Source organism: Phyllostomus discolor, chromosome 7 (assembly GCF_004126475.2).
Source record: "Phyllostomus discolor isolate MPI-MPIP mPhyDis1 chromosome 7, mPhyDis1.pri.v3, whole genome shotgun sequence".
In the NCBI taxonomy this organism is placed as follows: Eukaryota; Metazoa; Chordata; class Mammalia; order Chiroptera; family Phyllostomidae; genus Phyllostomus; species Phyllostomus discolor.
The window spans coordinates 18,430,083-18,454,279 of record NC_040909.2 but is presented as its reverse complement, the minus strand read 5'-3'; the positions used below and the strand labels follow the sequence as shown (position 1 = coordinate 18,454,279).

The 24,197-nt window shown below is 38.1% G+C and overlaps 1 long non-coding RNA gene across 1 annotated transcript; it reads left to right on the top strand.

Annotated features, from left to right (window-relative positions):
* The first annotated feature begins 5,460 nt into the window (after positions 1 to 5,460).
* LOC118501576 lies at positions 5,461 to 23,827 on the top strand. The gene is made up of 2 exons (XR_004904202.1): positions 5,461 to 5,971; positions 23,327 to 23,827. It is a non-coding gene; the product is annotated as an uncharacterized LOC118501576 (long non-coding RNA).
* Positions 23,828 to 24,197: the final 370 nt, after the last annotated feature.

Here is a 24,197-nt window from a genome sequence, read left to right as displayed (position 1 = left end):
CCCCAGGCAAGAGCCAGTAGGAGGAGCCCCAGACATGTTTACAGTGGAGTGAATCAAGAAAAATTTCTGGATTTTCTTTTCACATTGGTAATCTTTGCCTGTTCCAGCTCCACTCACCAGCAACTTCTAAGAACCTTTAATTACAGATTCCAGACCCAACTGCTTGCCTCATTTTGGGAAATCCCATGTATACCTGAAGGTGAGTTCTGGTATCAGGCTGTCCCTGACCCTGCGAATTGTGATTGTGTTTCCCTGAGTAAACTAAAACCCTGGATTTTCGTCTTCCCTTATAATAGTTTAGAAGCAATGCTGGGCCAATAGTTTTATAGGACAGCACTTTAACTGAAGTGACAGTTTCCATCTTTAGATGATGCATGTGCTCTCTGACTAGCCTACTTCTTTCATGGACTTTAGGTGGCTGGCCTCTGTGAATATTTGAGTCCATTGACCTTTGCTCCAAGACCAGGAAATTAAACAAAACCAAAGCAAGGATTATTTCTGCCTCCAAATATTATCAGTAAAACAGGTTCTGCTGTGCATTACTTTTTACACTGTGTTTAATACATGTAGTTGAAAGATTATGCTGTAGCCTATTTGAAAAATGCACCATGCAGTCAACAAATGTTCTGGATGTATAGGCTAAGGGAACCCAGAGAAGGAAATAGAATAATGAAAGAAATGTTCCCTGCTCTCAAGAAACTCACAGTCAAATGGGAGAGATAGGTTTTGAAGCAAGGAATCACAGTGCTATGACAGAGTACAGAAGAAACACAGGGAGGGACAGCAGCCCTACGTGGGGACCTTAGGTAATGCCTCCCATAGATGTCAAAAGTTCTGGGTTAAGAACTGAGAGAATTTAACTCTGCTGGGAGGGATGGTGGTTATGTGGGTGGGGGAAGCATTCCAAAAGAAAAAAAGCATGAATAGGGCATGGAGGTGAAAAAGAACAGGGGACTACCCCTTGTCACTGGAATTCCCCCTGTGCCACCCTTACACATTGTTGTCCCCTCTGCGATGCCTTGACTCTCAGGAGTTTTGACATTTCCTTTCTTACAACCTCACTTTCATTGAAGGCGAGCCAAGAAGCAGGCAGCTGCACTGGGAGACGCATTTGGTTCCCTACCCTGTTCCTGGCGAGTTTGGAGACTACTTTGAGTTTTCTTTTCTCCCTTTCTTCTATGAAATGCCTCAAAAAGCCTGTTGACCAATCGTCCCCAGTACTCTCCACATGTCTGTGTAAAGTGGCACCAACACAGTTCCTGTTAACTATTGCTGAGTAACAAGACTGTCACGTCATAAAATGATCTATGATTACCTCTAGGTTCTGCATGTTGAATGGGCTAATTTGGATGGTTCTTCTTTGGGTTTATGTAGCTGCAGTCTGATAGGGCTGGGGCTTGAGTTATGTGAAGGTTCAGCTGGGCTGGATATCCAACATTGCTTCTTCACTCATATATGTGGTACTCCAATGCCTCTCTTTGTGGCTATCGGTCAAAGCAGTCCAAGGCCACCCCAAAGTCAAGAGGATGGACACATACACTCCATCTTCATTGGGAAAGAGTCATGTATGTACTAGCAGGGAAGGAACTGGTGACAACCATGGAGACATGCTACATGTATAACTGGTGTTCTTAAGAGGAAATTACGACCCCACATGGAAGACCATGAGAATCTAGAGGGAGAAGATGATGGCCTATAAGCCAGGGAGGGAGAGAGATCTCAGAAGAAACCAACCTTTTGACATATTATTCTCAGACTTCTAGAACCATGGGAAAATCAATTTCTGCTGTTTAAGCCACCCAGTGTGGTACATGGTTATGGTAGCCCCGGAAATCTCCCATAGAAGCCCTCTGACATTTGGCTGCTGGCATCTCTGTATCTGGGTGGGGAAGGTGGTTGGTGAAAGCGCATCTGGAACTTCAAGCTGTTCATATGCTCTTCTGCTTTAAGCCTTACCCATTGCCGCGTGTCATGGTAGTTGCTCCTGAGTTCCATATGACAAGTAAGTCCACCTGTAACTGGTATCTCCTTGGATATGTATTTTAAGTTTTAGCTCACTTTTCTATTCTATCAGTCATGACCCTGTCACTTGCTTTACATCTTCCAAAAATGTGAACAAACTTCTTTGTTTTGCTGGATAACAGTTTTCTTTTACTAATATTTTATTGGAAGAGATAAAAGAATGTGTTCAAAAGTAGGAGCGGTCAAATACCTGACATCAAACTTTATTGCAAGGCCACTATAATCAAAACAAGTCTGGTACTAGCATAGAAACAGACACAAAGACCACTGGAACAGAATAGAGAGCCCAGAAATAAACCCATGTCTCTATGGTCAATTAATATTCAACAAAGGGGGCAGAAGCATAAAATGGGGTAAAAATAGCCTCTTTAACAAATGCTGTAGGGAGACTGGACAGCTACATGCAAAAAATGAAACTTGACCACCAACTTACACCATACACAAAAATAAACTCAAGATGAATAAAAGACTTAAATATAAGTCATGATACCATAAAAGTCCTAGAAGAGAACATATGCAGAAAAATCTCAGATATTCCACACAGCAATATTTTCTCTGATATGTCCCCTACAGCAAGGGACATAAAAAAAAGAATAAACAAGCCCTGGCTGGCATAGCTCAGTGGATTGAGCGCGGGCTGTGAACCAAAGTGTCGCAGGTTCGATTCCCAGTCAGGGCACATGCCTGGGTTGCAGGCCATGGCCCCCAGCAACTGCACATTGATGTTTTTTCTCTCTCTCTTTCTCCCTCCCTTCCCTCTCTAAAAATAAATAAATAATATCTTTAAAAAAAGAAGTGGCCAATAAACTTATCAATATAGAGATTATAAGGTTGTATGTTTACCCTTAAAAAAAAAAGAGAAGAATAGAGCCCTGGCTGGCATAGCTCAGTGGACTGAGCGCAGGCTGGGAAACAAAGTGTCCCAGGTTCGATTCCCAGCCAGGGTACATTCCTGGGTTGCAGGCCATAACCCCCAGCAACCGCAGATTGATGTTCCTCTCTCTCTCTCTTTCTCTCTCTCTCTCTCTCTCTCTCTCCCCCTCCCTCCCTCCCTTCCCTCTCTAAAAATAAATAAATAAATAATCTTAAAAAAAGAGAGAAGAATAAACAAATGGGACTTCATAGAATTAAAATGCTTCTGCATGGCTGAAAAAAGATCAGCAAAATGAAAAGGGAACCAACCGTATGGGAAAACATATTTGCCAATGATACCTCGGACAAGAGTTTGATCTCCAAAATAAAGAACTCATATGATTCCACTCCAGGAAGACAAACAATCCAATTAAAATATTGTTCAGGGCAAAGGACCTGAACAGACACTTCTCCAAGGAGGACATACAAAGGTCTCAGAGACATATGAAAGGATGCTCAGCATCACTGGCCATCAGAGAGATGCAATTAAAATCACAATGAGATATCACTTCACACTGGTCAGAATGGCCATCATAACCAAATCAACAAACAACAAGTGTTGGAGAGGTTGTGGAAAAAAGGGAACCCTAGTACACTGTTGATGGGAATGCAGACTGGTGCAGCCACTGTGGAAAACAGTATGGAATTTCCTCAAAAAAGTAAAAATGGAACTGCCTTTTGACCCAGCAATTCTACTGCTGGGATTATACCCTAAGAATCCTGAAACACCAACTCAAAAGAACCTATTTACCCCAATGTTTATAGCAGCATGACTTACAATAGCCAAGTGTTGGAAGCAACTTAAGTGCCCATCAGTAAGTGAGTGGATCAAAAAACTGCGATAAATTTACACATGGAATACTATGCAGCAGAAAGAAAGAAGGGGCTCCTACTCTTTGCAACAGCATGGATGGATCTGGAGAGCATTATGCTAAGTGATACAGCCAGGCGATGAAAGACAAACACCATATGATCTCACCTATAAGTGAAACATAGTAAAAAAAAACACAAAGAAGTGAATAAAATAAAACCAGAGACATTGAAATAAAGAACAAGTAAGGAAAACTTGTACAGTAACCAGAGGGGACGGGGAGGGCAATAATGGGGAAAGAAGGGGAAGGGTCATTAAGGAACATGTATAAAGGACTCATGGACAAAGACAACAGGGCGGAGGAAGGATTGAGGATGGGAGGTGGGGGTGGGTGGGGAGGGAGAAGGTGGTGGTGGGAAAATGGAGACAACTGTACTTGAACAACAAGTAAAAAAATCCAAAAAGAAAAAAAAATGTGTTTGATCCATCATTTTTAGCTATCCAGGCAACTTTTGGAAAAGGATGTTTTTTTTTCCTCACTAGAAATTGGAGTTCATAATGAAAATAAAAATCTAAAGGCTGTTTTTAAAAGTTGTAGAGGTGCCAGCGGCCAAATGCTTCCAATCTCTACTGCTGACAGCCAACATTTTTTTTCTCCAATGAAAGTGAAAGGGCAAGACTTGTATTCAGAAGCACCAGGCATAGCAGATGGTGGCAGTGAGGTACAATAATGTAAAGGGGGTAGGGGAATATCAATAAAAACATTTGCATTCTGAATAGCAAATAGCTGAACCACCAAGCCTTTACATAACTAGGTATCTACCTCTAGGAAGAAGTTGAAGGATTCATCTTCAGAGATACTGAATGACCATTACATGCTGCAATTGTGTGCATGTGTTTTTGTGAAGAAAGGGATGTGCACCCATGAAACAGCCAATTTTGTAGAAAATCCCCAGAAAGTGAAAGCAGCCTCATGCCTGAGGGCTTCTGTATGACTGCCATGACTGCCATAACCATGCACCAGTGGAGAGTATAGTTAGATCTGCAAACTGGATTAGCTGCATTTCATCTCTTTGCATTTGAGTTTCCTCAACTGTCTAATAATGGAATAAAATGGAGTGGTTCCCCAGTCAAGGTGGTCATTAGGATCAGCTGAATGCTTGCCAAGGTTTTAGATCCCATAGGTCCAGGGTGGAAAGCATGAAGCCACATAATTTCTCAGGACCCCTAACACTTAGATTATTTGTGATTCTATGAATTTCATTTCTATTGCTTGCTATCTTTTTTAGCTAGGAACTCTTTCATGAATGACAAATATTCTAAATATTTGGGTACTTTAGACCCATCTAGAACCTTCAACCAAACTTCAGTATTGCACAGGAATAAGCATGAATTGTTAACCAGTGTGAGCACATTGCTGATTTCAGTTGCTGGGAGCGACAGGATCGGTGTTCAGAGAGGATGATATGTGGCTTAAAAAAAAGAAAATTACTTTTATGTTTAGAAAGTAAACACCTCTTTTCTCATAATCACTTAAGAATGAAGAGAAATTTTTCTTGCCTGACACAACAGACAGGAAGTAGAATTTGTTTCCTGCACACACAGAGCTCACCGGTCAGAGTGGGAGTCAGGGGTGGAGGGAACGGTGTTGTGAGATGTTCAGGTCTATCCAAAGGGGTCTTGGGTTTAAAAAGGTTGCAAAGCACTGCAGTAGTGAGATGGATTAGTTTCTGAAAAAAAGTGAGAAAAGAAAACCATTAAGTCCAACTGTCACTCTTCCAACTGAATATCGAAACCACTTGGGAAAACATTTTGAGTGAGGTTTACAGTCATAAGCAACGTTGGTGTTTTTGAGGTTTGCCTGTGAATAGCCATTTAGCTGTGTACCACATGCTTCCTAGAGATGTGATTAATTGCCATATTCTAAAGCTTTCAAAAGTGTTAAGTTGCCTGTTACACCAGGCTAACTTAGTAAAACGTCTCTGTTCATTCGGATCAGTAGATTTATGTGCTGCATTATGGCTTAGTGGACAGAGAATTCAGAAGACTGGGATTTCCATTTGACTTTCCCAATGACATGGTGTATGAACTGGAATGCTTCACTGAGTATTTTTATCTTCAAATCTTTGTCTGTTACATATTGTTTGTGAGAGAGATTTGGCTCAAAATCTGTCACCTGTGGACTGCCAAGGTTCATTTGGCTGATTGACCAACTTGGCCAACTAGGTAAGTGTCTTCCTCCTCCTTCCTTCTTTATATTGAAGATAAATAAGGGCATGCAATCTAACGCAATGGTTACTTTTTATAGTGGCAGTGATAATGGCAGCAGTAGTAGTCTTAGTAAGGCTCCCTCCTTAACGCAACATGGGAGACTGATTAAGGATCCAGAACATTAAGTCTGATATTGAAAGTGTGGATCAAGAGACAGGAAAGCTGATTTTGAGTCCTAGCTCTCCCAGCTTTGTCAACTTGCCAAGGATAGCTTAAGTGCTGTGAGCTTCAGTTTCCTTATTTATGTTGTAAAAATCAAGATCAAGCCCTGGCCAGGTGGCTCAGTTGACTGGAGCATTGTTCTGTGCACCAAAAGTTTCTGGATGCGATCCCTGCTCAGGGCACATACTTAGGTTGAGGGTTTGATCCGTGGCTGAGACAAGTATGCGAGGCAAGTGATGAATCTCTCTCTCTCTCTCTCTGTGCGTCTCTCTCTGCCCTCCCCCACTTTTTCTCTTTCTCTTGCTCTTCCCCACTTTCTTCTCTCTCTAAAATGAATAAACATATCCTCGGGTGAAGATTAACTAATAAGTGTAGAAAATTGAGATCAGATAATTACCTGATAGAATTACCTTGAGAGCTAAAGGAAATAGTATTTTTAATCACTAAGACTGTGCCCGACATTTGGTCCTGAAGATGATGGAAACCACTGAAAATTTTTAAATAAAAGGGTGACACAATTAGATTTTTAAAAAATAAATGTGATGGACAACTAAGGAAGAACATACAACTGGAAAATAGATTTGAAAGAAGGACAGAGGCAAAAAATGTATAATACAGCTGAAAAATTATATACTCTTAATTAAAGCAGAAAAAGAATGGAGAGAATGAGACCTAGTTGAGTGATGAGAGTAATTTTTTTAAGAGTAAGGCCACGTCTGGTTCATCTTTGTGTACCTAGCACCTAGCACAATGCCTTGCCTCTAGTAGGTGCTAAGAAAATATTTCTTATTTGATCATACAAGTGACTCAGTTTGACTGAATGTCATCAAAAAAAGATGAGGTGAGACATTTCATCAGTCTAACTGATACTTTTTTCTCATGGTTCCTGTTATCTCTAACCCTCTCCCTCTTTTTGTCTACCTACAATTTGGGGAGCTAGGCATTTGCCTACCTTTCTTAAGAAAAGAGGTGCCATAGAGAAAGTAGATTTTAAAATGAGGTAAAGTTTGTAAGTTTTGATTTTTCAAAAGAGCCTAGGCATATTTGGAAGAATGCATAATGAATCAAAGATGAATAAAAATGAACAAAGTTTCCTTATTCTGAATATGGTTGTAGAGATTTGGACAGGACATGATGAGACCTGGTTACTCCCTGGGGCAATGGGGTCAGGCTGAGGGTTGAGAAACTGACTAAGTTTGGAGGTAGGAGAACAGAGAAGACCTGTGTTTCTGTATCCGGGTAGTGCCTGGGGATGGCTGTGGGGAGAGGCAGCTCCAGTGCTCATGGTGTAAGCCTCCCGGAGTACCTCATGTCATAGCACGGCATTGCAGCAGCAACTGGTTCTAGAGTTTGAAAACACAGCAGAGTTCCCACAACTTGGAGTAGTTCCCTCCAGTAGAATTCCCACCCACCCCCCAGCAATGACTCAAATAAGATTCAGGGTCTCAAAGAGGCTTTAAGGATAGGAACAACAGGGCAGGGTCGGAGGATGCAGTTCTGGTCTCACAATGACCAACGACAAAGTCTAGAAGGGAACCAGGACATCTGAGTGGATAACTACACTGTAGGTGTCAACGAATAGCTATATGCTTTCTCCCACCACATCCTGTAACTTGACACTATATTCTACAAACCTATGGCCCCCAGAATTCTGATATAAACCTGGGGGGGGGGCAAGAAAACTGAATTTGAATTAAGTTAATTAAGTCTATGCCACCCAGTAGCATAAAGACTTATAATATAAATTGAACTCAGTTATAAAAAATGAAAGTTCTTAGACCTTATTTTTTCAATTGGCATTCAAGCTTCCCATAGTAGTAAGTTTTTTGGACACATTACTAGAAGTAGAGTAGGCATTGATTTTATATTGTGGCATGAACACATTGTATATTGTACAGGTCAGAATCTACCTGAGATAGAGGTTCAATGTAGAAACCCAGTTTTCAAAAGAGCCTGGCAAAAATGTAAAGAGTAAGAATCATGCAATATGAGAAATCATACAATGATCTAGGATCCTTAGTTGTAGGTCTACCAGCTTTCTGCTATTCAAAGTATTCAAAGAGTACAATGAAGACCAAGGATGGAATTTCTGGTAACCTTTATGTACCACTTATTATCTCCCAGGCATTGTTTCAAGCACTTCATATATGTTAAGTCTTGATTCTTATGACAACCAGAGCAATTGATACTATTATTGTCCCCATTTACTAGGTGAAAAGATGAAGGGTTTTTTATAAAATTGGTTGATTCATTTTAGGGTGGGGGGGGAGACAGAGAGAGAGAGCGCGAGTGCACACACACATTGATTTGCTGTTCCACCCATTTATGCATTCATTGGTTGATTCTTGTATGTGTCCTAACTGGGTATTGAACCCACAACTTTGGTGTATTGGGATGAAGCTCTAACCAACTGAGCTACCAGGTCAGGGCTGATTTTCAAGTTTATGTAGCTGGTGAGTCACAGAGCCAGGGATCAAACTCAGTTTTGCTCCAGGGTTCATGGCCTTGTTATGCTTCCTGTCATGTTCTCAATTAGTTTAATGAAGAACTTCACAGTCAGAAGCATTCAGAAAAGGCATTCTGGCCTCAGAAGCAGTGATTTAACCAGGAGTGGGTGAGGCAGGTGTCATGGCTTCTGGTGGAGAATTCAAGATTCTGGTGGAGAGGGGTATGAGGCAGCATGACTCTGAGGTCTCTGATTCTGAACTTCTAGGAGGTCATCAGTCCCTTGACATTTCATTTATTAGTTAAAATTTTAAGATATTTGGCTTGTAATAGGCTTTTTTCTCCTTCAAGTGGCATGTAAGACTTAAGAAAAACTTCAGTAAATTTCTAGCTCAGGTTATGGAGCATTCATCCTATGTGTATAAGCGTAATGAGAAGAATCCACTAAAAATAGTAGACTGTTGTAAGTGAAAATATTTCATTATTGCAGTTACAGAACTAACTGAGGATGACTTGGCAAAATTACTTTCAGATTCTTCTGTGCTTTGAAAAAAAAATTTACTGGGTGACTTTATGTCCGTATTATTTATTCCAATAGCCAAATATCTTTTTAAAATTATTATTTTTTATTAAATATTTTATTGTTTTTCTATTATAAATGTCCCAGTTTTTCACCCCTTGCCGTCCTCCACCCAGTCCACCCCCCTACTCCCACAGTCAATCCCCACACTATTGTCCATGTCCATGGGTCATTCATACATGTTCCTTGACCAGTCTCTTTCCCTTCTTTCCACCCTTATCCTACTCTCCCCTCCCCTCTGGTCACTGTTACTCTGTTCCTTGTTTCCCTGCTTCTGGTTCTGTTTTGCTTTTTTTTGTTTGTTTTTTTTTGGTTTTTTTTTGGTTTTTTTTTTTGTTTTTTTTGGTTTTTTTTGGTTTTTTTTTGGTTCATTAGGTTCCACTTATAGGTGAGATCATATGGTATTTTTCTTTCACCACCTAGCTTATTTCACTTAGCATAATATTCTCCAGTTCCATCCACACTGTGTCAAAAGGCAGAAGCTCGTTCTTTCTTTCTACTGCGTGGTATTCCATTGTATTAAATGTACTAGTTTTTGATCCATTCATTTACTGATGGACACTTAATTTGTTTCTAGCACTTGGCTATTGTATATAGTGCTGCTATGAACTTTGGGGTGCACAGGTTCTTTTGAATTAGTGTTTCAGGGTTCTTAGAGTATAGTCCCAGCAGTGGAATCACTGGGTCAAAAAGCAGATCCATTTTTAGTTATTTCGGGAAATTTCATACTGTTTTCCACAGTGGCTGTACCACTCTGCATTCCTACCAACAGTGCAATAGGGTTCCCTTTTCTCCAGAACCTCACCATCACTTCTTGTTTGTTGGTTAGTTTATGATGGCCATTTTGACTAGGGTGAAGACCACTCTAATGGCTAGTGATGTCGAGCATCTTTTCATATGGACCCTCTATATGTCCTCCTTGGAGAAGTGTCTGTTCAGGTCCTTTGCCCATTTTTTTAGTTGGGTTGTGCAACTACATACAAATCAAGAGAAGGTTGTGCTTTGGTTTTGGCCGAACTTGATCAAAAGTGGTTTACCATTTTGGAAAAACACATTCCCATCAGTCTCTCCACTTAGGCTTCTGAGTTGCCAGTGCAACACACCTATCAATCTGCATTTGTAGCTATCTTGTTCACGGTGATTACTGTAGAGTGTCAAATGTCTAACAGCTTCATTACACCTCTTCGTGTGACTGTGACCAACTGTTTACATGTTAAAATTAACTTCTTTCCTTTGATTTAAAGTTAGACATACTGATTTTTAAAAATCTGTGTGTAAGTAGGTAAATTTACTATAAATTACATTTGTGACAGAACATAGGACATTACAAAATATTTGTTGTAACATTGATGTTTAATGATTTATAGAGCTTTCATTTTGTTTTGAGATTTTATAACCTCTAAAACTTCAAAATGAAACCAAGACAACCTCTCAGTTTTAAAGCCAAGGCTTCCTTAAATCTTGACTCAGGTTTACTAAAAGAAGGTATGACACTTCACAAAAGTTAGTAGGAGGTAAGGTTTTCATGGAGAGCAATGTGAAACAAATATCTGATTTAGGAGAAACCATTATGAAAATAAGATTTTACTTTCTCAGAATATTTTCAGAAAATTTCTATTTATATGACATATGCTAAAGAACAAATGAAATAAGCAACAAATACTATGGTGAGACCACTGCATTGATACAAACTTCTACTTGAGTACATTTTTTCCTTCTCTAGTTCTCTTACCTAGATAATTTGATATCAGAGGGAAATTTAGCTTCAAGAAAGCTGAGATAAGAAAAAAATATCCTTCCTTTTATAAATTCATCATTGCTTTTGGGCCTCAAAGACACCTATTCAGTGGGAGTTTCTTGCCTTTACTCTGTTTCCTTCTTTGAAATGTCCTTTGTCTATCTCTACATGTCCACGTCCCACGTTACACACTCAAAGTAAGAAATGGACAAAAGTGTCTCATGGAAAAAGGAAACCAATGCATAATGACTGAAGAGTCACTTTGCCAAATCATGAAATGTACTATAAATTTATGTTGAGTGAAACAGCATGTTAATGGCACAAAACTAGGTACAAATGAAACATATTTACAGAAGCAGACCCTAGTACATGAACAATTTTTATGATAAAAATTACATCAGAAATAGAGAATGCCCACCTTAATTAGCGCTTACATGATGGTAGTGAAATGATCTCCAGACCTCCTGAATGTGCATCCCCCACGTAAGGGTAGAGTGCCACTTACAGATGTCTGGGTTGTGTCCTATACGAGGAAATGCCAACTAAGATTTATTTAAAACTTTAAAAATATTTTTATTGTAGTTTTAGGTTTCAAAGATAGATATTTGTATATTTATTATGACGGTTCCCTGACCAATCTAACAGAAGTCTTCACATAACAGAGTAGACAGATATCATTTTGCTGTGACTCATGAAGAAAGTCAAGTGCAAAAACCAAAAGACTTTGTTGTGACACTAAGCAATGTTTTTAACACTGGAATCTACTTTTCACATTGATACACTCATCAGAAAATATCTTAAAATGAAAAAGAAAAATTCCCTATTGGTAAAGTTTAGTTAAATTTTATGATGTATTTTGCAGTTGACACTATTGTCCTTTGCTCATTTCTAGAATGATATTGCAGAATTTCCAATTTAAGTCTAATAATACTTTCATCCTACACAGATCACTATATTATAAGTAATATTTATTTGCCACTACCACATAATGATCTAATTATATCATAGTCTTTTTTTTGGTTATTTGAAAATTTTATCGTACAATTTTAATTGCTGTTAAAATTGAATGGCTCATTAAATAAACACAATTTTAAAATATTATGCATTCAAGGGTAACTGTATTAAATGATTACATTATTTCTGCCCAGATAGTTGAAAGATAGGAAAACAGTGTATCACTATTAGAAAACCAAGAATGCCAGGGGGAAAATAAAGGAAAGAAAATGACTAGTCTCAGGAGAATCTAGCACAGACGCTTCACAGATGGGGCAAGTGGTGAATTCGCCCTCTGGTTTCATGTCAATAAGAATGGATGAATTTCTTTTTTTTTTTAAGATTTTATTTATTTATTTTTAGGGACGGGAGGGAGGGAGAGAGAGAGAGAGAGAGAGAGAGAGAGAGAGAGAGAGAGAGAGAGAGAGAGAGAGGGAGAGGAACATCAATGTGCGGTTGCTGGGGGTTACGGCCTGCAACCCAGGAATATACCCTGGCTGGGAATCGAACCTGGGACACTTTGGTTCCCAGCCCGCGCTCAATCCACTGAACTATGCCAGCCAGAGCTGAATTTCCTAAAAGTAGAGTGAAAAAAGCATGTCAGATTCATTAAATGAAATATATTTTCTGTTGATCCAGTTACATGTCCATATATTTGAATATTAAACAGCAGAACCCTCTCATGGAGATTATCCATCTCAAATAAGACAAATTTATCTTCCAGTTTTTGGCAACTTTTTACACAAGAATTCTGACAAATGGTGAAAAAAATTTCTGGCCCCTGTTACTTTTTTTTTTAACTGAAAGCATTGTTTCTAAAAAATTTTATTTGTAAACTCTTCAAGGAAGAAGAAAAAAGAGAATGGGACACAGATTGGCAGACTGTGCCCCTCAACTGTCTTAAAACAGGAATAGCGTGAAATTCGCCACAATTTTTATTGTGTTGAAAATTGAACAGTTTTAAATATATATAATTATTGACACTACAGAAAATAAACTATTTAAAGATGAGAAAATGTTAATATGCTACTAGTAAATGCATACTATAAACAATTATGCATTTAGTAAAACAATTTAGCATTCAGAGAATAATCTACAAAATTTAATGAAAATTGGAATTTTCTTCATTTGGTAGAAACTATAGCAAACTTGATAACTGTATGACTGACAGTTATGCACAATACAAACATAACAATAAATAGCAATATTGCACATTGTTTAGGAGATGAAATATAAAGCAAAAATTAAGATGACAGCAAATGGCATGAATGAGATCATTTAATAGGGTGAGCAATGTTAATTATTATTCTATATACTCAGTGGTATACTGATAAACTGACTCTCCTAAAAAAGAAAAACAAAGCCCTAACTGTGGCATTTGCCAATTTCAGTGTAAGCACTACTAATAAGGCTGGTTTTAAGCTTTCAATAGTTTAAAAACTGGCTCACAAACTCCTGAATATTTAATGGGAGGGTTTTTGGACCATGAAAGCTGGCTGCTACACAGCACGTAAATCTAAGCCATGTTGAACAGAGGACAGTCATTGCCAGATAAGTGAATTTCAAAATGTAAGTCTTATATTTCTACATGTGAAACTGGAGGAATTTTTGTCCAGTAAGTGATACAGCTAAAAAAAGGAATACATATATATAACTCACAAAGATAAAATGTTGCTATAATAATAGCATAAATGTGCATGTAAAAACAAGAAATTGCTGTAAAGAGTCTTTGAAAATGATAGAATACCTATATTCTACTTTTGGTGAAGTTTTTAAACAGGGAGGAAATGAGACAGCAAAAAAATCTTTTTAACAACACTGAAGAGTTTTTTATATTGTGCCAACTATACAACTAGTTTTTAGTCTCAGTAGAAATTGAAGATATTGAAAACACATTTACCAAATATAAGTAGTTAGCCACTGTTGGATTTGTAATATAAAATAAAGTTGTAACACCATGTTACTAAAAATGCAACTAGAGGCAGGTACAGAACTTTTAGATTTTTTTGATGGTATTCATAAAAGTATGAATTCTAGAAGAGAAAGTATACTTGAAAAAAGTCATATTTATCTATATTACATAGAGCTAATTTATCTTATTTTTAAAAGTATTAGTGCTATAAGCAAAATATTGTAGGATTCAAAATATTGCAATATTCCAAAATGCAAAACACATAATATCCTTGAAACTTCAAAGAGATTAAGAAATTCCTTTTAAAAAGAAAAGGACTACTATAAAAGTGAATTATCATTACTGAGGAAATGCAGTCTGTTGGCATAGATGTGAACCTCTGCTATAGACAGAAAATAAAAGTGAGAAGAAAACCAGTTTTGGCTGGGAACCCCGCAAACAACCCATCTCTGGTCCAAAAGAAAAAATTCCAAGTTGAGAGTTTTGTTTTTTATATCAGTCAATATCATCATTAAGGAAAATTTTATGATAATGAAAGAATATTATGCCTGTTTCGGTGTTCTAGATAACATGTCATTCGAAGAAATATAAGGAGTATGAAATCTACTGATGACTATAATAGAGATGTGATATTGGTGGGTTGTAAGTATATGAAAAACTAAAATCTTTAAGGTGTTTTCTGTTATAGAATCTACATCAATTTACTCTGAAACATTATAATTTCAATATTAAAATATTTGCAGCAATAATTTATTGGACAAATTTCCAAATACTCTTCTAGCTCTAATAAGGTCATAAGTAGCTATGCCAATTTCAGTTGTCAGTAGATAGTGTAGAGTTTCAAAATTAAAATGTACTTAACTTAAAACTACTTAAGGTCTGCAATATCGCAAGAAAATGAGAAAGCAATGATTCCTTTGGAAAATGAGATGCTTGAGTAAGTAAATATGGAAATTATCATTAAAAAATATCTTGACTTGTGTTCCTTGTAATTATTTTGATTAAATTTTAATTTTTTATTATTTTATGCTTAATAATATTTTTGTAATTTATAGAGCATACTTTTATACCTTTTAATTTTGTAGAAATAAGGAACATACTAATAAAAACCTTTATTTAAAGAAAGAGCACTATTTCTAATTTGCCCACTGTGTGGGCCAATAATATTCTTGATAATACATAATTATTTGTTCAGGTTATTATATGACTATATATAAAATTATATACAGATATATATTTAAAATAATGTGATAAAGATGAAAATGGAAGTTGTATTTTTTTTAAAGATTTTATTTATTTATTTTTTAGGGAGGGAAGGAAGGGGGTGGAGGGAGAGAGAGAGAGACATCAATGTGCGGTTGCTGGGGGTTATGGCCTGCAACCCAGGAATGTACCCTGGCTGGGAATCGAACCTGGGACACTTTGGTTCCCAGCCCGCGCTCAATCCACTGAGCTACGCCAGCCAGGGCTGGAAGTTGTATTTTTGTGTAGTTTATTTTATTTAACTTTGTATTGGTATTAGTAGTAGTATAATACATTTTACTTATTCCCTAAAATCTTTATAAATGACCACAATTGAATATGCTTAACTAAAATATTTCTTTAGCTATTTTTGAGAGAATTTCAAAGGATTCTCTCTTAAGTTTATTTCAATACCAATTTTTAATGGTTGTCAACAGCAGAAAATTTTTCCTCAGAAAGATTTTAAGTGAGAAACTTCAGTGTAAACACTCATCATTAAGCTTAATGTGAAAAGTTGAAGCATGGAATGAGTATCCTGTTCATTTTAAAATCTGAGAATAAATTATAGAGATTTGCCTTTACATATTAGATGGTTAGGTAGCCCATCTTGCCAATCATAGTGACTTCATGCTACTATTAGCTTTGGAGCTAAAATGCCCAGATGGGATGTAAGCCTCTATCTACATGTCAAATAGTCTTCTTGTTCATTTTATTTGTTACGGCCCATCTCTGCACAGATCTGATGAGCTTTTAAGGTAGGTAACAAGAACTGGAATTCAACCCTGTTATTTTGTTGTTGTTCACTTATATTTGCACTGAGAGTACTGCATGTGGCTTTTATTTATTTGCAGAAAGCTTCCTAGACACTTGTCCATATTGGAAGGACAGCTTAAAGCTGGGCACTATAAAATATGTCTATTTTTTAATTTTTTTATTTTTTTTTAATTTTTATTTTATTATTTTTAAGATTTTATTTATTTATTTTTAGGGAGGGAAGAAAGGGAGATAGAGATAGAGAGAGAGATAGAGAGAAACATCAATGTGCGGTTGTTGGGGGTTATGGCCTGCAACCCAGGAATGTACCCTGGCTGGGAATCGAACCTGGGACACTTTGGTTCCCAGCCCGCACTCAATCCACTGAGCTACGCCAGCCAGGGCTATTTTTTTAGATACATGCAAAAGATACTGAAATGCTCTGAAAAGGAAGGAAGGCATATGGCACCACCGACCTTCCACATTTTCGAGCCTGTCTTCTCTCAGGGTCACTCTTACACCTGATAGATGATGAAAGCAAAGGCCCCAGGGTTCATGCCTATTTTAAGTACTGGTAAAATTTAAATTCTATATCTGAAGTATTTTTTAAAGATTTTATTTATTTATTTTTAGAGAGAGGGGAAGGGAGGGAGAGAGACATGTGCAAGAGCAACATCAATCAACTGCCTCTCACACACTCCCAGACTGGGGTCCTGGCCCACAATCCAGGCATGTGCCCTGACTGGGAACTGAACCCTTGACCTTCTCATTTGCAGGCTGGTGCTCAATCCACTAAGCCACACCAGCCAGGGCAAACTTCTATATCCTTAAAGATAAAATAAATAAAAAGAGTTATTTTATTATTTTTTTTCTGCTCCCCTAGTGAATCACATATATACCCCCAGGGGTATGTGCCTGTTTTATACCAAACCCAGGCTATGGGAAATTCCCTCAAATTAGGAAAGGCATTAGTTGAGTTGCCAAAAAGATGATAAATGTTCACTATGATTATGCACTTGGTTTATTGCCACCAAATATGTTACCCCTTAAAAAAATTCAACAGATTTTGCTACTTGAAAACTTAAAATTTTAGAATGTGTTTTGCATATAGAAATTTAATGCCTGAGGGCAAACTGAGAGGTTTGCCACAGATATGATAGAAAATGGGCCAACATCCTATTTTTTAATAATCAATAAAATATATAAAGACCTCTTATAAAAAAATTAAAAATTGCTAGAGAAATAAAATATTACAAGAGATGGACAGAATTACAAATTACAAATGAAAAAGAACTCACAATTCTAAGAAATGAAAAATGAAATAAAAGTAAGATTACCATCATCCCTCTTTCAAGATATCTGTGGTAAATGGTCTCTGGAGATAACTACCCACAATTCCCCCACTGCTGTACATACATTTCATGCCTCTCTTCATGAGGTGGCATCTATTTCTTCTTGAGAATCTGGTCTGATCTTGTGATTGCTTTGAATAATGGAATGCTGTAGAAGTGATGCTGTGTATCTAATAGGCAGAGATGCACACTGCTGATGTGCATATAAATTGATAAGTCTTGATCATATGGTAGTTCTGTGTTTAATTTTTGAGGTACCTTTATTCTGTTTTCCATTGCTGTAGACCATTTTACAGTTCCACCAACAGTACACAAGGGTTCCAATTTCTCTCCATCCTTGTCAATACTTTCTTCCACCCTCCCTCCCTCTATCCCTCCCTCCCTCCCTCTCTCTCTCTCTCTTAGCCATTCTAATGGGTGTACAAGGTGGTATCTTATTTTGGTTTTGATTTGCATGTCTCCTGTAATTAGTGATGTTGATGTTAAACATTTTTTTCACATGCTTTGTAGGCATTTTTAAATGTCATCTTTGAAGAGATGTCTATTCAAGTCCTTTATCCAGAAAAATTGAAAGTAGGGTCTCAAAGAGGTATTTTTATACTCATAGTAATAGCAGCCTTGTCCACAATAGCCAAGAGGTAGAAGAAACCTAAATGTCCATTGATGGATGAATGGATAAACAAACTGTAGTATACATACCATAGGATATTATTCAGCCTTAAAAAAATGAAGTAAATCCTGTCAATGCTACAACAGATGAACCGTGAGAACATTATGTTAAGTTAAATATAAATCGGTCACAAAAACTTTGCAAAATCACTCCATGGCATGTCCTATCAGCTTCAAGGCCCTGGAGGTCACAGATAGAATGAGTGACATGTTGGTAGCAAGCTTCTTGCTCCTCTGCCAGGCATTGAAAGAAAGACTAATGATGTGATTGCTTACATTTTAAAAGGTATAATTTTCATCATGGATTAAGAAATCTTCTGGTGAATAGAATTGTCTATAAAAGAATCCATCCTACCGTTAATAGCCTAACTGTTCTGTTAACATTGAGGTTGATAGAAAACATCACCAACCTCAAAATCAGGAGAAGGCAGAGCAACTTAGACACTAACAAAAACCAACAGCCTGTTTGGATAGGTCCTCATAGATGACTAGAATGACATTCTCTTTTCCATCATCCACGACGTGATCTAATGAAAAACCAGAATACTGAGCTAGGTACTGCAGGGCAGAAGGAAGGAGAATATCAGAAACAGTGGCTAAAATTACAGTAGTTTATTTCATGGAGCCTAAATCTGTAAGCCTCTTCATCAATTGGGATAAACTTAATTTGTTATGATCAATCAATAACAACACTTTTCTTATTAGTTCCATATTAAACATGTTTGGTTAATAATAATGTCAATAAAAATTGATGCTCTGAGAGTTTGCCACCAATAACCAACCTGAGTTAACCACAGCCAATTAGTTCCAAGCTATGCAAAACTCTAATGGTGATCTGCACAGACATTGAGGAATGTTCCCAGTGGATTTTAGATCAAGTCCCTGCGGGGTTTGGAGCCAACTGGACCCTTTCCACCAATGGTGTCATTAAGGAGAGGTACACATGGACAATAAAATTCCATCAATTTGAACTTATAGGCTAGTGTTTGTCTTCTTCACAATGTTTGTTGTTTCCAACATTACAACCTGAGTCTTCTTGGGTTCGAAGTTCAGAGAAGGACATTTAAAACAACAAACAAACAAACATCCACTATTTTGCTTATGAGGTCTCCAATGCATATATACATTGGCAGTATCATCATCCATCAATAAAACAGGCCCAGTATCTTTGAAATTAACAAAGTCAACTACAAGAATATAATCCTCAAAGTTGAGTCATGACTATTTCTTGTTGCAGTAAAGGCTGACTTTCAGGTCATTTTTTGGATACTGCTGTTGGGATTGGGGCAGGAAATGACTGTAGTTATACGCACCTAAAGTATTTTTGCAGCTTATCCTCAGGTGACTTCTTGGAAACTCCCACCTGTGGACTTCTATGAACTCTTTTTTTTAAAAAAATCAAATCCTTAAGAAAGCCAAATTTTAATCACCACTTAGAGTTCCCAGAGCTTGAATGTGCCAACCCCTATATATATATATATATTTCATTTTATTTTAATCATTGTTCAAATACAGTTTTCTGTCCTTTACTCCCATCCTAGCCTGCCTGCCCATCCCTCCCCACCTCCCTCCCATTTCCACCCCCCCCCCAGTTTTTGTCCATGTGTCCTTTATATTTGTTCCTGTAAACCCTTCCCATTCTCCCCTGAAATTCCTCCCCACCCCCCCCGCCCCCAGTCACTGTCAGCCTGTTTTCTATTTCAGTGTCTTTGGCTATATTTTACTTGTTTGTTTGTTTTGTTGTTTAGGTCCCTATATTTTTCTATCTCGCTCAGAAACTCATTCAACATTAAATGCGAGGGATTGATGGCTAATGACAGTTTTTCCACCTGGTAAATACTAGGTTTCACTTGCTTAAAAAGTTCAAGATGAAGAGGGAACAAAACCTTCCTCTTGATAGCAGAAGCCCATGGGAATGTGACCCCTCAGTCTAGCCAGCAGTTAAAAGCATCAGCATAGTTCTAGCCTTAGGTCCAAATTAAAACCATCAGCTCAGCCTGACTGTGATGTGGCCATAATGTTTCACCACATTAAATGTGTGATAACTGTGTATAGGCAGGTAATATGATCTGACAGTGTTTGTTGTTACCATGGACCTGTCATGTCTGAATTGTTTTCTCTATCCCAGAGAGTCAATGTCAATCCTAAGTCTTTTTTTTTTTTAAGATTTTATTTATTTATTTTAGAGAGGGAAGGGAGGGAGGGGGAGAGAGAGAGAGAGAGAGAGAGAGAGAGAGAGAGAGAGAGAGAGAGAGAGAGAGAAACATCAATGTGCGTTTGCTGGGGGTCATGGCCTGCAACCCAGGCATGTACCCTGACTGGGAATCAAACCTGCGACACTGGTTCGCAGCCCGCACTCGATCCACTGAGCTACATACGCCAGCCAGGGCCATCCTGAGTCTTTATTCTAGCCTGTATTTACTATGATGGTAGTAATATATGCAGTGACAGAAGATTCTAAAGCAGGAGAAGCAAATTAATATTTATGGAGCGCTCACTATATATCTATGGCAGATAGATCCTAAGGTGACCCCCAATGATTTCCTGCTTCCTGGGTTCACTCTTTTGTGTAATCTCTTTCCCCTGAGCGTGTACAGGACCTGGAACCTGCTTCTACCAATATGATATGTCAAGTGATGGGATTTCACTCCCTTGATTAGGTTACATTATGTGGTAAAGCTGGCTATTATTCATTCCTGTGATTATATTAGGTTATATGAGATTTCTTCTTTTTAAAAATATTTTATTTATTTTTAGAGAGATGAGAAAAGAGGGAGAAAATGAGGGAGAGAAACCTTGGTTGCCTGGCCCACAACCCAGGCATGTGCCTTGACCAGGAATGGAAATGGTGAACTTTTGGTTTGGAGGATGATGCCCCACCTGCGGAACCACACCAGTCTGGGCTATGAGATTCCTTCTTAGCAGAGATTCTCTGAGCTGACTGGATAACGTAAACAGCCATATTGAGGAAGGCCATGTGGCAAAAGAGAGAGAGAGAGAGAGAGAGAGAGAGAGAGAGAGAGAGAGAGAAAACCAGACCTGGGTGGGATGTGAGGACAGTCTCCAGTTGACAGCTAGGGCCCTCCATCACACAGCCACAAGAAATAACCTGAATGAACTTAGAAGAAGGTTTAAAATGAAGCCTGACCTACTTTGTTCTCATCAGATCCTAAGCCTGGGCTTCTGACCCATGCAAACTATGTGATAACAAATACATGTGTTATCTCCAGCTGCTACATTGGTAGCAATTCGTTATGGCAGGACATGGAAAGCTAATCCACTGCCATGGACCATGTTTCTGTTCCACACTCTCTATCATGTTTCCTCACTTCAATAATCTTAGGAACCAAGACAAGTAGGCAGGATCTAAAGTTAAAAAGTTCTTGCCCTTATCTTAAGAAAATAGTCATACAAGTTTCCAGGGTCCTTGCCCATGCAATTGAGGGAAATCTGCTTTGATATCTTGCATCTAGTACCTAAATAGTCATATGTTAAATTCCAATAATTTACTCGTATGTTACCATGTTTGAAATGGCATGATACAAATTCTGTCCGAGATGCTGCCAGTAGATGCTGCCGTTAGTAGATGCTGCTGGCACTCTATCCATAGCCCTCACCACTCACCATGTTTACTTGCCTGACAACTTCCTGCTGGGAGCACCTGTGACTTTCTATAAGCATACTCAACAGTATGCTCAGCTCATGAGTCAGGAAGGCCCAAAGTTCTGGGGAATTGATGTCTCTGGGATCACCCCTTAGCCAATGGTGGAGGGAGGTGGAAGATAAATGCTTCAGCTTCCTTAGCCCTCACAATGCAGCCATTCTAAGGAATGTTTTACATTATTTCCAAGAAGTCCTCTGTGGGATTGATATCTAAGTGCCCACACTAGTAACCTACTCCTTAGCACACTCTATAATGGCTTCTTTCCCTTCCTGTCTCACCTCCCAACTCTTGCCAGTAGTTCCCGGAATCTCCTTTCTAAATAAATGGTTTGAACTAATTCTTTTTTTCAGGGTCTGCTCCTGGGTGAGTTTAGCCAAAGAAGTAGGGACACTTCAAATTGGATGGAAATGTGGTAGAAACCCAATCAAGAAACAAAAACAAGCAGAGGTTGTCTTAAAGAATGCTCCTAAGAACATTCTAAGCAAAATGCATGAAAAAGGAGAAATAAACTGACCAGAAACTGTGGATTCTATTGGTCAAACTCAATGTTTACTAGCCCACCTTTGATAAATAATTTGGTTCCCAAATACTGTACTACTGGGAAGGCAGTGTGCTGGATGGTGGATCCTGGTGTTGTCCCAATGGCTAGGTATCTCCCTCATTGTGGAATCACATGCTAGCATTCTGCTTTATACACCAGTCCCTCGAGTCTGGTGAGCGGTAAGTCAGTTTCGAAAGTCCTATCAACTCTGGCAGCGTTTGCTGACTGAAGGATCAGACTCTGGAACTGCCACTGCAGGTGTCTCTGTCTGGGCAGGTGGGCAGGCTCCTCTGATATATTTATCACTTGCCTCAACAATTCTCTTTCTGTAATCAAACACCATGCGCTAGCTCTTTAAGAAATATACGCATTTCATTCCCAGCCAGGGTACATTCCTGGGTTGCAGGCCATAACCCCCAGCAACCGCACATTGATGTTTCTCTCTCTATTTCCCTCTCAAATAAATAAATAAATAAATAAATAAAATCTTAAAAAAAAAAAGAAACATAAGCATTTCCTGGCATCAAATTCTGAAAGAAGTGGCACTAGATAAAATGATGGTCAATCTCAAACTTCCATAAAAATCTAAGGATAAACATATTCAACTATAGCAGAATGAAGTATTTCTGTTGGGGCAAAGTTAAGAAGGTCATGGAACTTGACCTTTGTAAACTAGAAGCAATGATTCTCAACCAGGTTCCAAGGCCTGCCCCCGTGGGGACCTCAGTAGATTTGTAAGAATTTTTTCACTACACATTGTTGACACACTGAATAAATAGATGTCACACAATAGGTATGGTTGTATTCACAGGTATAGGTAGGTATTTTTTTTAAATTATAGTACTTTTGAATTCATACTGGTGGTTAGTATTTTTGATAATCACTATGCATTTTTTAATTAATGGATACTTCATAAAACTATTGTCATTTAAGGAAGGCCTTAATAGTTTTTGGGGGTTTTTTTTTGAGGGGGTTGGCTAATAAGGAATCCTCTTACAATAAAAGATTAAGAGCCAAGTGGGCAGCATGTCGCTTTGGGCATATCCTTAAGAACCCATTTTCTTAACTTGTTTTTGAGAAAAAGGAAGTAGTAAGTTTAATGTTATCTTTTCTGTTGGCCCTTGAATTTAGAGGTTCTTAACTTTTGTCAAAAGTATATCCCTGAGCTAGGGGGCAAGATTGACATTCTTTTCTGAAAATGTATAAATCTAACTGATGATGTTTTTCTCTAAGTGAAACCTATTTTATGACCTATGCAGGGAAGGAGCAACAACAGCTCTGCCTGAAGATCAGCCCAAGATTTGGTCAAGAGTAATTTCCCCATAAGAAATGGAAGAAGACAGATCGACTCCTTGAGGCAGCCTTGGTCCACTCTGGTGTCTCCAGGAGGTTTCTCTGTGGTTCTAGAGCGTCTGTATGAAAACTGAGTTCTCTAAGCTCACTGGTGTAAAGATGTGTCAGAAGTTCACTGGACTCTTCAGAACAGTGATCTTTTCATTACTATAGTGCTTGACACTGTCATATGTGTGTTGTTGTTTTTTTGTCCTTTGTACAACCCTGTGAGGTAAGAAGGGTAGAATTATCCTATTTTACAGATGAAGTTAAAGTGCCCCATTTCACATAGGCTGCCTTTCTCAGGGTCACTTGGCTGACATGTGGCAGGAGCATGACAAAGACGTGAGTCCTTCTGAAACCAACCTAGAAGACAGTTTCGAGTGAAGCATATTGTAAAATAATGTAGCCGCCTTTTGAGAATCACAGAATCTTTCTCTAAATTTGTACGTTATGTTCTTGTATACCTCTAAAACCAGCACCCATACCACATAAGATGTGATATTCGACAAATATTTGGAAATCTAGGAATTCAAAATTGAAAACATATTACCTGATGTTAAAGAAAATATTTATTATTTGATTCTCATTGTTTAGTATAATTTGGAATATGTTTCTCTGCATAAGATACTTTTTGTAGATTAATCCACTTCATCATCATCACTGTCCTCTGAGGCATTTTATCTCATTTTTAATATTGGAAAACAGGCTTGGAGACCTTAAGTGACTTGCCCACAGTCATGCCGGTGCAACGCTGTGGAAGAAGGAGTTAACATTTGCCTGGCTGCCATCTTCTCT